Source organism: Lissotriton helveticus, chromosome 9 (assembly GCF_964261635.1).
Source record: "Lissotriton helveticus chromosome 9, aLisHel1.1, whole genome shotgun sequence".
NCBI classification, from domain to species: domain Eukaryota; kingdom Metazoa; phylum Chordata; class Amphibia; order Caudata; family Salamandridae; genus Lissotriton; species Lissotriton helveticus.
Genome location: NC_136070.1, coordinates 428,920,611 through 428,932,306, shown reverse-complemented (window position 1 = coordinate 428,932,306; position 11,696 = coordinate 428,920,611). Strand labels below are relative to the sequence as shown.

The window sequence follows — 11,696 nt, the reverse complement described above, 5'->3', positions numbered from 1 at the left end:
TCAGTGTAAACAGACACTCACAGACTGTCACTCATCCATGGAGTTACTCACACACCTAGTCAGTCTTGCAAAGAATCAATCACACCTCCATTTCTTCAACTATATAGTTATACACACCTTACTTATTGAAACATATAATAACACATATTTACTCTGTTATACAATCCCTGATACAAGTTCACAATAATCCATACAGCCACTCACACATTCACTGGCTCTTATGCACAGTTATTAATATATGTCAACTATCACATGTACTGTGTTTTACATATGTACTTACTTTGACATGTAGCACTGAGATATCCATTCACTCACCAATACACTCATGCACACAGTCAACCGCCCATACAGCTGTTTCCACATGCACTTTTGAACCCATACATCTAGTGAATCAACTGCTCACACATCTTTGCACAGAGTCATACACCTCCCAGACACCCACACACACACTCAGTCTCCCATACAAATACTTGGCCAACTAATCAATAACCCATATAGTTAGTCATATAGCTAATGATCAACACATGCATCAGATTACAAAACAACAGACACAATGATGCACAATTTAAAACAGTTTAGTCACTAACCCATGCACTCAGTGAGACACATTTAATCACTCACTTATACAGTCAGTCATGCACCTACTAAATCCTTCATCCAGACACTTATACATCCACTCATTCTTCAATATGTAAGACATATTTTAACTTTACAGAAACATACAGTCACTGGATGTTGTCGTCAGTGATGTCATCAGTGATGTCATTTGAGATGTCATCAGTGATGTCATCAGTGATGTCACTGACCATGTCATGAATGATGTAATATGTGACATCATCAGCAGTGGATTGCGGGTGCGCGATACATAGTTAGTGCAACTAACTATATATGGAATTTCAATGGTTTTGTGTGAGTAAAATAAGGTTTTTTAAATGCTAATTCCTAACTATATATGGTCTATAACCTATGGTTTTTTCAGTGAATTTTCAAGGTTTTGTAAATGCTAATTCCTAACTATATATGGTCTATAACCTATGGTTTTTTCAGTGAATTTCATTGGTTTTTTAATAGCTAATATCAAAACCTTTACAATGTATTATTCTTTAAAAAGAAAAATATTTTTTACATGTTTTTTATACAATTTTTTTTGTATTTTTTTTGTTTCGCTCCCAGTACGCGTACCGGTTAGCTTCCCGTTAGCTCAATCCGGAGGCGCGACCCGGTACGCGAACTGGTAAACGTTCCTTTTGCGCACCTCTCGCGTTACAAAACAACATGGTGACGCTTCGCGTCAGCATGACGTTTCGCGTTCTCGCGTAATACGTCATATTACGTGCTACGTTTGCGTACCCGGAAGCGCACCGGTACGCGAACCGGAAGCGATCCGCGGCGCGGCGCCGACCGCGTAATGTAAACATAGCAGGTCATGTGACTCGATAATAACACTTTTCATTGGTTCATTTCACTTTTGGTTTCCTAATGATGTAATACAAGGTCATGTGATCTAAAATGGACACTTGTCATTGGTTTAGAACTTTTGTTTTTCCCAAATGATGAAAACCCCTCCTTCTTTCATCACTCTGACTTTCATCTTGCTGAGAGAAAGACCCTTTATTGAGACTTTGTGATGGCTTCATTAGTAGCTTCAGCTGGTGCTAGCCCACCACCTCCACCAAATCCAAGAAAGAGAGGACCACCTGCAGAAGTAATTCTGCAAGAAGAGGAAGAACAGGAAGAGGAGGAAGAGCATGAGTTTTTGCCAGAGGAGCCCAGGAGGTACAATCGACAGGAGAATTATATCTGGCAATTCTACAGAATTCCTAAGGGGCAAAAGAAAGTGAATGCTCGTTACGTGTTTTGCCGCATATGCGGTGACAGATTGTCAAGGGGCACCGATAAAAAATATAGTTATGGGAATCATACTATGCATCGGCATATGAGTAGGTGGCACCCAAATAACTATAGTGCTGCCCAGCTACGTGACCAACAACAACATCCCCTCCAAATGGCAAGAAGATCGGTGGTTCCAGAGGTGTCGGGACCAGAGGCGAGGGAGGTGATTGCAAACATCCAAATGTTGTTTGGTCACGTAAAACAAGTGTGCGTGGAATGTGGCGCTTTCATCTGCTACAGAGAAAGTAGCATCACTTTGATTTTGCGAGCAATTCAAAATCATATTAATGTTTGCACAAAACGCACCAAAAAATAAATTCATTTTTTTTTTTTGCTCCTGTTGAGCCCTTTATAATGGATCGTTTTTGTTTCCCCCCCCCCCAAAAAAACCAAAAAATTTTTAAAAACGTTCAGAAAATACAAAAAAAGTAAAAAAATGTTCAAAAAATACTAAAAAAAATATAAAACAACAAAAACATAAAAAAAAAAGTTCTTTTCAGAACTAACTCCCCATTATAAAAAAATTAGTAGAAAATTTGGAACTCTGCCAACCTGTATTTCTCTTAGTTCGCTCCCGGAGCGCTACCCGGTACGCGTACCGGAAGCTAACCAAAAAAATATTTTTTAAAAAAGAACAGTAACTATAAGGGAAGGAAATACACAGTTATGTTAAAAGAAAGACAGCTCTAGGGAGTAAAATAAGGATACTGTTACCTACAATCCACTGTTGATGATTTCACATATTACATCATTCATGACATGGTCAGTAACATCAACAGCAGTGGATTGTAGGTAACAGTATCGTTAGTTTACTCCCTTTAGCTGTCTTTCTTTTAACATAACTGTCTATTTCCTTCCCTTATAGTTACTGTTCTTTTTTAAAAAACATTTTTTTGATCAGTCATAAACAGTGACATTAATAGAAACAGAGAGAGTGAACAAGAGTGAAGAACTATGGTCCTCCTGAGCCACCCTCAGAAAACCAAGGGGGTCAAGATACATCTACCATGCCCCCTTCTACCTATTCTGAACATTATTTGCCCTCCATCTTGTATCTTGATTCGAACGAAACACAAAATGGTGGACTGCCATAACGCTGCTGGTTTGCGAACCGGGCAACTTCCCAGGAAGCGGTCCCCAAAAAAAAAAAGTTGGGAAAGTAATTCACAGACACTAAGAGTAATAGAGATGGAGTGAGTGAACAAGACTGAGAAACTATGAGAACAGAGGGACTGAGAAAAAGAGTGGAAGGAGTTGAGTAAATAGGTAATAGAGAAAGGAATGAGGAAAGTAGCAAAGGCAGGAAACTGAGGATTAAAGAAGTGAAGCAGTGGATCTAATAGTAGGTGAATGTGATAGAAATGTAACGAAAAGAGTACAACTATTTACCTTGTAATTGCTGTTAAATTAATCACATTTTATTTCTATACTTTCAATCTGTGAAAGAGAGAACCAACATTTAAAAAAAAATTAAAATATGTATTTAAAAATTACAAAAGACAAGGGAAAATATTGAAGGACAAATAGTTTTTCAACAACTTTGACACTGACAGAAGCTTCTGCTTCTCCAGGTCCTCTACACAATGCTAAAGATATACATTTTAAACTAACAGTATCTTGATGCAGATGAAGTGAGGACTATCTTAAAACATGGTGCATCTTTTGCATTGCTCTTGTTTCAGAAAAGTGTCGCTTCAGTATGCCAATAACATGTCTCCTATCCAGAGATTTGTTTGAGGTGAGGCCTACTCAGAGTTCAAGATGAGATTTACACTTGTTGAAGTGTACAGAGGAGATAATATCTGTGAAAGTCTACTAATGAAGTGAGTCATGTCCACTGCACTCTTCAACAAAGTAGAAACCTCCTATGTTTCCCTGGACAGACCTAAACTTGATCTGCACAATGTGATTCGTAATGATAGGAAACTCAAGTGATGTAATTGAAATATGTGCAATTTATTTTGCTCATTTCACAATCACATCACTTGTGTTTCCTTTGCTTAGGTATCTCATTGTGCAGATGTAGTCCAGCATATGAAAGATTACGTAGAAGTGCAGCACTGCATACAATAAATTTAACACTTACAGAAAACTCACCTTCTCCATGCCTCCTACACAGTTCTACATATACATCATAAATGCAAACAGTACAGAATTAATTATACATGTTAAATGGTTTATTTTTGCTGTTCTCAGAATGTATCAAAATTCACTAAAAACAGTGACTTGAAGGTATTCATCATGTAACAGCGGGGAAAAAAAAACACAATCAAAATGATTGTGTTTAAAAAACCCATACAACATCAGAAAATAAAATTCAGAACTCCTTAAAGTTAACTTACTTTCCATGACGTCCAAGGATGTCCTATAAACAGCTTACACTCTTTTGTGCTGTTATTACTTTCAGCCCGCCACTTTCTGAAAGAAAAGCTCCATCGTTTTTAAAAACACGTTACATGCAATAAATGACTTCTTGCTCTCTACCACTATTTTCCACAAGGCCAAATCTAGTCAGAGATATTTATAACTCTTGGATTTCTTGTAAGCCAATCCCATCATTTGGCATTTCCGCAACTTTCAGAATTAAAATGTTGAAGATCATTTTCACAATCCTGGAATAATAATATCTTCCCCTTCTTGGTCAGTCATGTTCTACATTTCCTATGACACTGATACTGCTTAATATGAAGCAGACTTACACTACCTCTATGAGTACTACAATTATTTAATTCTCTACATCACTTTTAATCACAAAGCAATGTAAAACAGTAGACAGCATTGCAGACTTACATTCCCTCTACTCCATGTTTTGATTGGCTGCTTCAATTAGCTTATGAAAAGAAACAATGTTTCTGAACTCATTTAAAGTGCACATACATCTCCATAATGTCCAATCCTTTGATTAGAAGTTATGTCTCTGAACTACACTTATCCTCAAGGCCAAATTGTGTAGGAGCCATTAGAACTTCTTGAAATTCCACAGATCATATCCCGAGATTATTTTCCTAAAATTTTGGTTTTAAAAACACCAGGTAAGAGTTTTTAAGGTCATACGGCAATTTTTTTTTGAAAATTAAAACAGAATCATTGCAGAATGACCAGCCATTTCTAGACTTTAAATAAGCTGTGTAATGTCCTGATGATATTGAAGGGCCGTCATGATATATAATTGCTGTAGTTACAAAAGTCCTTCCTGATATTGACAACTGCGAAGCTACAAATTTTTTTATTAAAGTTGTCAATTTTGTTCCATCAGGCCTACATCGTTGGAACATTAAAATGACGTACTGGCCATATTTTCGTATAAATAATGTGGACATCATTTCAGATTTACATTGGCTACACTCCATGCTGTGATTAGCAGCGTTTACTAGCTTATTAAAGGAGACTGATTTACTGTCTGGCAAAGTTAAATATATAAATCTTTCTGAGTCTACACTAGTAGTACTTGATACCATACAGTTCTCGCAGTCATGCTGCCATTGATAAGAAAGCCCAAACAGCTGATCTACATCTACACCTTCAGCATGTAATACATCAAGCATATACATTAAAAACTCCTGACAATCTTGCTGAATATTTTGAGAGAATTGTGTTTGCCCTGAACATCTGTCTAACAGGTTTCGAATTTCAGACACACTTTCTATTTTTGTTCTATCTGTGCTACATTTCTCTAACACAGAATTCAACAAACTGCAAAATCTTTGATCAGAATTGACCACAATCTCTTCTTTTACATTTTTTAGAGAAAACAAAACATTCATTACTACATTAGCATAGCAGTTGACACCAGAACTGTTTTCAAACTGAAAACCAACAACATCTTCAACAGAATCCTCTTTGTTTCTGCTTGTAATTTTAGGTTCATTCACTTTTTGTCTTTTTGCTACAACCTCCCCAGTATTGTTCTCATTTCTTCGTTTCCGGCCTACCAGACGTTTCTCAAACAAAGGAAACTGAGGCAAATGTGGCGCATACTCTCTTCTTAACCTATTGTATTCCTTAACACAATCTAGATCTGCACAAATGTTTCTGACATCACACTCAATCAAGTACAATCCCGATAAAGTTCTAACTCGTGACAATGCCACATATGCCATACCCTCCTTGAACACAGAACTGCCAATATTCACCAATGCAGTGTCTACACTTAAACCTTGCGATTTATGAATTGTCACCGCATATGCCAAGCAAACAGGGAACTGCTTACGGCGAACATATAAGTCTTTTACAAGCAAAAATCTAGCAGAACAACGAGCAATTAGCTGTACTTCCTCAATGCCATCAAATTTAATTTTTAAAAATTCAATTCCATCTCTATTTCTGTATTTCACAAAATCAACAACATTACCCATTGATCCATTTACCAGACCTCTTTCAACATGTAAATTCCTTCTTAAAATTATACGGCAGTTCAAGCACACATTCAGAGTCTTTTCAAAACCTGCAGTTTTAGATATAGTCTTCTCTAATGAATCCAATTTTGATTTCAGATTCTCAGACAAAATAATTGTTGATCCCATATGCTGTACTCTATCAATAGCTTCCACTTTCACAATCTCTTGCTTTTCTAAATGCAACATTTTGTTGTTAAATTTGGCACATTCTGCAAGAGTTGGCATCAAACATATTCCAGATTTCTTATCAGTAATTTTCTGAAAAATATTCTCAGGCACAACATCTTGTTCTGGATATAAATTTGACAGTAATCGTGCATGTAAAGCTTCTTTTCCATGCTCGGTCACTTTTCCAATTCTAACATCTTGTAGAATAGTCTTGTAAACTTCATCCTTTGCCTGACGCATATTTTCATGCAGTTCAGCATAATTGAAGTTTAACCATATATTGACGTTGCCAATGCTGCCTAGGCACTTCCTGGTATCTTCATGCGTGAGCATTTTGAACACAGGTTGCCCTTTCACTGGTGTCAGCTGCAGAAGATCTCCGAAAACAATGATGTGTTTGCCACCAAATAACACATCATACTCTGTTTTGAGAACTTCTTGCATCCTCAAATGCACAAAGGCAAGCATGACATTGGAAACCATGCTTACTTCGTCAATGATAAGAAGTTTCATTTTCCTCAAGATTCTTGAAACTTCAAAACAAGCATCTCCAGATAGCTTGTGATATTCTAATTTGTTGTCATGCTCCACTGGCAGCATCAGTAAACGATGTAAAGTAATCCCTTTAATATTATGTGCTGCCAGTCCAGTTGGAGCAGTGACAACACAAGACAGCGATGACTCTGTCCTTTCCTGCAAATAGCATGAAATTGCTTTAATGAGGAAACTTTTTCCAGTTCCCGCTTCTCCACTCACGTACAGTCGGACAGGCTTCAACGACGTACATGAGCACTCTTTCTTATCATGACTTAATCCATGATCAATTTGCATGGTAACTTCGTCATATATTTTCCTCTGCTCAACGTTGAGTTGCCTTTCCAACTCTTCTAAGTTAACCACATCCTCTTGAGCATGTGCCATGGCTCTTTCCACTTCATTCATAGCAGTGGCAGCTTCATTTTCGATAACAGGTCCTCCTAGTGGATCCTGACTCAATGAAGCAGAACTCTGACTGTCCTGAGAACTGTCTCTGGCAATCTCGGCTGCAATTGTTGCTTCCTGCTCAATTTCCGCATTCAACATTTCTACATATTTGGGAAAAGCAGGACATTCTATGGTCTCCTTGGCGGCATTGAAAGAGTCTTCATAACAGAGGAAATCTCCAAGCAGTTCCTCTTCTGCACGCCAAGGCTTGAAAAGTTGCAAAAGTGCTAAATAGAAAAACTCCTTTTTTTCAGGAGATTCGCCACTCAATTTTCGATGGTTTATCAAGTGGCATTTTCTTTGCTTCACCAGACATCCCTCACTTCCTATTACAGCATACACTCCTTTCTCAGTATCTTCTTTGATGTTCCTCTTGAACATGTAATTTTGCAGAACCTCATACAGACAAACATTCTCGAGGTGACTGCTTCGATTTGGATAATATGTATCCAACATGTTGGTCTTCAAAATGTCGGTACTGTTTGGCTCCTTTTCCGCCAAATACTCAATTTCCCGCACAGGTTTCAGAACTCGATTACGCGTTGCAGCAAGACCAAGACTCGCCCAAACGATACTCCTGGACTTGGCATAGAGACTTGCTGAAGACAACCGGTCAGAACATTCGTACGCTCCGATTTCTCGATGCGACAACATCTTCAGACTGAAACTGTACAACTTCTTGCTGAGGCTCTTTTCATGGGAAATGTCCTCCCACATATCCTTCAATTCTGTCTTCTCTTTTTTGGTGATGTAAGACGTCACATACCGAGCCACAGCCATACAGTTATCAGCCACAAACTGTATATCCATGTTAGCATTCCACATGGACAAAATCACCGGGTTGTAGTCGTTGATGTACTTGGACTCTTCGTTCCTCTTCAAATTGTAAGTGTTTTTAGGTGATTTCTTCATGACATTGTGTCGCAGCGAAGACATCAAACTGTTTACTCTTCCTTTAGAAATCACCGGTCGTGGATAGCCGAAACGACATTTAGTGTAGAACTTGTCCTTGTTTCGGAATTTACGACGGCAGTACTTTCCACATCGATGGCTTTGGAAACGCAGAACTTTTTCTCTTAGGCTTTTCTTCTCCTTTGCGTTTGGAACAGCACACGTAGAATACTGTTGGATGAAACTCATCACTGAGTCATCTGGATCCGTTCCAAATTTAGGTGCATCCTTGATCCACAGCAACATATGTATATGAGGAGCACCTCTTGCTTGGTACTCCTTTCTCCAGAAGAAATCCAACACCTCTCCAAGAGGTGGATTCTTCTTATTCATGATGAAAGACATCATAGCTTCAAATCTATGATTGAAGTACCTACATACATTGACTGGATCCAAAGAGCACAGTTCTCCGGGTGTCTTGAATTCGATGTTTTCTACGTTAGCATTTGCCTCTCGTAGAAATTCAAGTAAGTCTTCCCAGCCATACTCGGCACAGCTCAGAGTGAGGAACCATGTGGGAGTACCTAAGTTCCTCAGCATACATTTTAAATCACCATGACGACGGTACCAGTACTCATTAGTACCACGCTGACACGCCATGAGATTAATCAGGTGAGAATCCAAAATACTATCTTGGACATTCACTTTATCCATAAAATCACTTGCCGAGATGTTTTGCATGTGTATACCACTTTTCAAGATGTGGTTCACTGCATATGACAGTCCAGACAGATCGCTTTCAAACAGGAGATGAAACAAATATGGAATGCATTGTCGAAACCTAGCATCTCCTGCATACAATCGCAAAGTCCGGTATTCAGAAGCAGGAATTTGATGAGGTCGCTCATCATATCTTCCTCCCTGACCTGTTGGAAAAAGCTGTGGGAAACACCGAGCTTCCAAACTTTGCTCCCAAACACTAATGGGACTCCCTTTGGCTTGTTTCATTTGAAACAACTCAATAGCATTCCCCATGACTTCCTTTGAATGCAAAGGATGAACACTATAATGTTCATATATTTCCTCACTAGTAGAGAGTTCTACTTTCTCAATTTGACCAGCACACAAATCGCTATCCTCTTCCTCACTTACTTCCTCTTCTTCAACATATACATTCTTATAGTATTTATTATTTTTTTTCAAATACAATGTTGCCTTTTTAACTTTCCTAACATCTACTAAATCTTGCCATATTTTCTTATTCTTTGTCGGAACCCCATTAACTAAGATAACCAGAGGTTCCTCTTCCACTTTTTCTACTCCAATTGTGTTAATGTTTTTCTTCAAATCTAGAGGCAAATAAACAACTCTTCCCTTTAATCCTCTCTGTAAATCTGATGGAGGCAATTTCCCTGTCTTTGGCTCCATTCTTACAATAGCCTGAAAGGGATGGATACTTTGAATCAAAATAGATTCATAAGTATTTAAGTCCTTCAATTCAGAAGGAATCTCAACCAATTCCAGATTATTATGAACTGCTCTAGCAGGCATCTGGTTTTGTTTTAATTTGTTACAACAATAAGTACACACACGTTGATCCAATCCCAAATCAAAACAATTTTCTACCATCAAGTATGTTGCAAAATCCTTCCATTCACTATTATTTTCCCTTTCACTTTTTGCATATAAATCCACTAACTTAGTCTGATTCTTATAATAAGTGCGTCGACAACACACACAAGTGAAATTAGGCCTCTCACTTGATTTCATGTCAAACGTCGCAATTTCCCTCTGGAAATTATCTGTACTGGAAACATGTACAGTATCTTCCAAATGACCCTCTATTTCTTGCTCAATTTCAACATTCTCCTCTTTACTTCCAAAGTAACAAAACTCAATTTCTTCACATATATTCCTCACATCTATTTCAGAACCATGCAGAAGAGCAGCACATAATTGTTTCAGCATAATTGCTGGACTCTTAGCATAATACAACAGTCTAACTAACTTCCTCACTTTGTTATGATGCACTGCTAGCATCCTGAAATGATGAAAAACACTCTGGCATACTCTCCTGGAAAGACAAGCCAGTGAATGACCATGCAAACCTGTCACTTCTCTCACTCTGCAAGGATCTAATTCTTGCAACAACCTCATTTTCTGCTTCAAACTTTTCTTGTTAAATGACCGTACAAAATCACAAAGCAAATTGATAGAATCCTGTCGCACACTGCAAATACTACTACACTTCCAGGTGTACACAGGACCCTTAGCACGTCTTCCTAAAACCTCATTACCTAACAACTCTTCTGCCTCTGTTGTCACAAGTTTTTCTTTTTCAACTGGACAACCATCTTTCACTTCATAAGCACGACCACTGATGTCAACTGCATGCACCAAATCATTATCCTGGAAATAACTCTCTTCATTAAAAAATGCCTCACAGCTTGAACTATGTATCCATTCTCCAGAAAAAACTTCACAAAAATTACTACGATTAACTATTCTCTTCCATCTACTATTTCTTTTGAAATCAAAAATTGCCTTGTTTAGCTTCCTAATTCTATTGATTATCAAAATAAATAACTTACGTTTAATTTCAAAAGCCTGATCAATAACTTTCTCAACTTTTTTTTTTCTCCTATAAAAAACTAATTTCTGTTGACCTTTCTTAATATTTTTTAACAAATTGCCAATTATCCTGTTACGGAACATTCGTTTACGAATCTCCGTAAACTGTTGTTTCCTTCTACTATCATGCACAGATTTATCTCTTGCTCTAGCAGTAACATTTTCATTTGTCCTTTTCTTTCCATTTGATTTACTTGTGTTGTTATGGATTGAAACATTTTCTGTACTAATATTTTTTTTATTTGAAATATTTTTTATGAAATATTTAGAGCTCTTACCCGGTGCTTTCTTCATCGCTTGAGAAATCTTTTTGTTAGAGGACTGCTGCATTTTTTTTTTCTCCTGCTGTCTTTGACGTTTTGCAGCCTTCATCTCTCTTATTTTTGTAGGCATAGTTGAATCTGAGGAAAAATATAATAAAAATGTTAATAAAAAAATATTATCAAACAGTAAATCAGTAATAGTGATCAAAAACATAACACACTACTTGACATTTTAAATAGAAGATTTTTTAGTCCTTGCAAATTTACAATACAGAAGTAGCAGAAAAGAAATGAGATTTATATTTATGTTACCTATGCTATTTTATATGTGAATCTGATCTAATTTTATGAGCATATTTTAATATTTTATTGAAGACACTACACATAACCTGTTTTTGAAGGTGTCTTTATTTTTAAATTAAACGGTTTACCTTTTTACTTTTTATTCATTATAAATTTTAAAAATAAA

At 37.2% G+C, this 11,696-nt stretch overlaps 1 long non-coding RNA gene across 1 annotated transcript; it reads right to left on the bottom strand.

The window, feature by feature from the left end:
* Positions 1-3,282: 3,282 nt before the first annotated feature.
* LOC144782773 (uncharacterized) lies at positions 3,283-11,366 on the bottom strand. The gene is made up of 3 exons (XR_013601253.1): positions 11,243-11,366; positions 4,236-4,311; positions 3,283-3,330 (listed from the first exon to the last, which is right to left on the bottom strand). It is a non-coding gene; the product is annotated as an uncharacterized LOC144782773 (long non-coding RNA).
* Between the last annotated feature and the right edge of the window lie 330 nt (positions 11,367-11,696).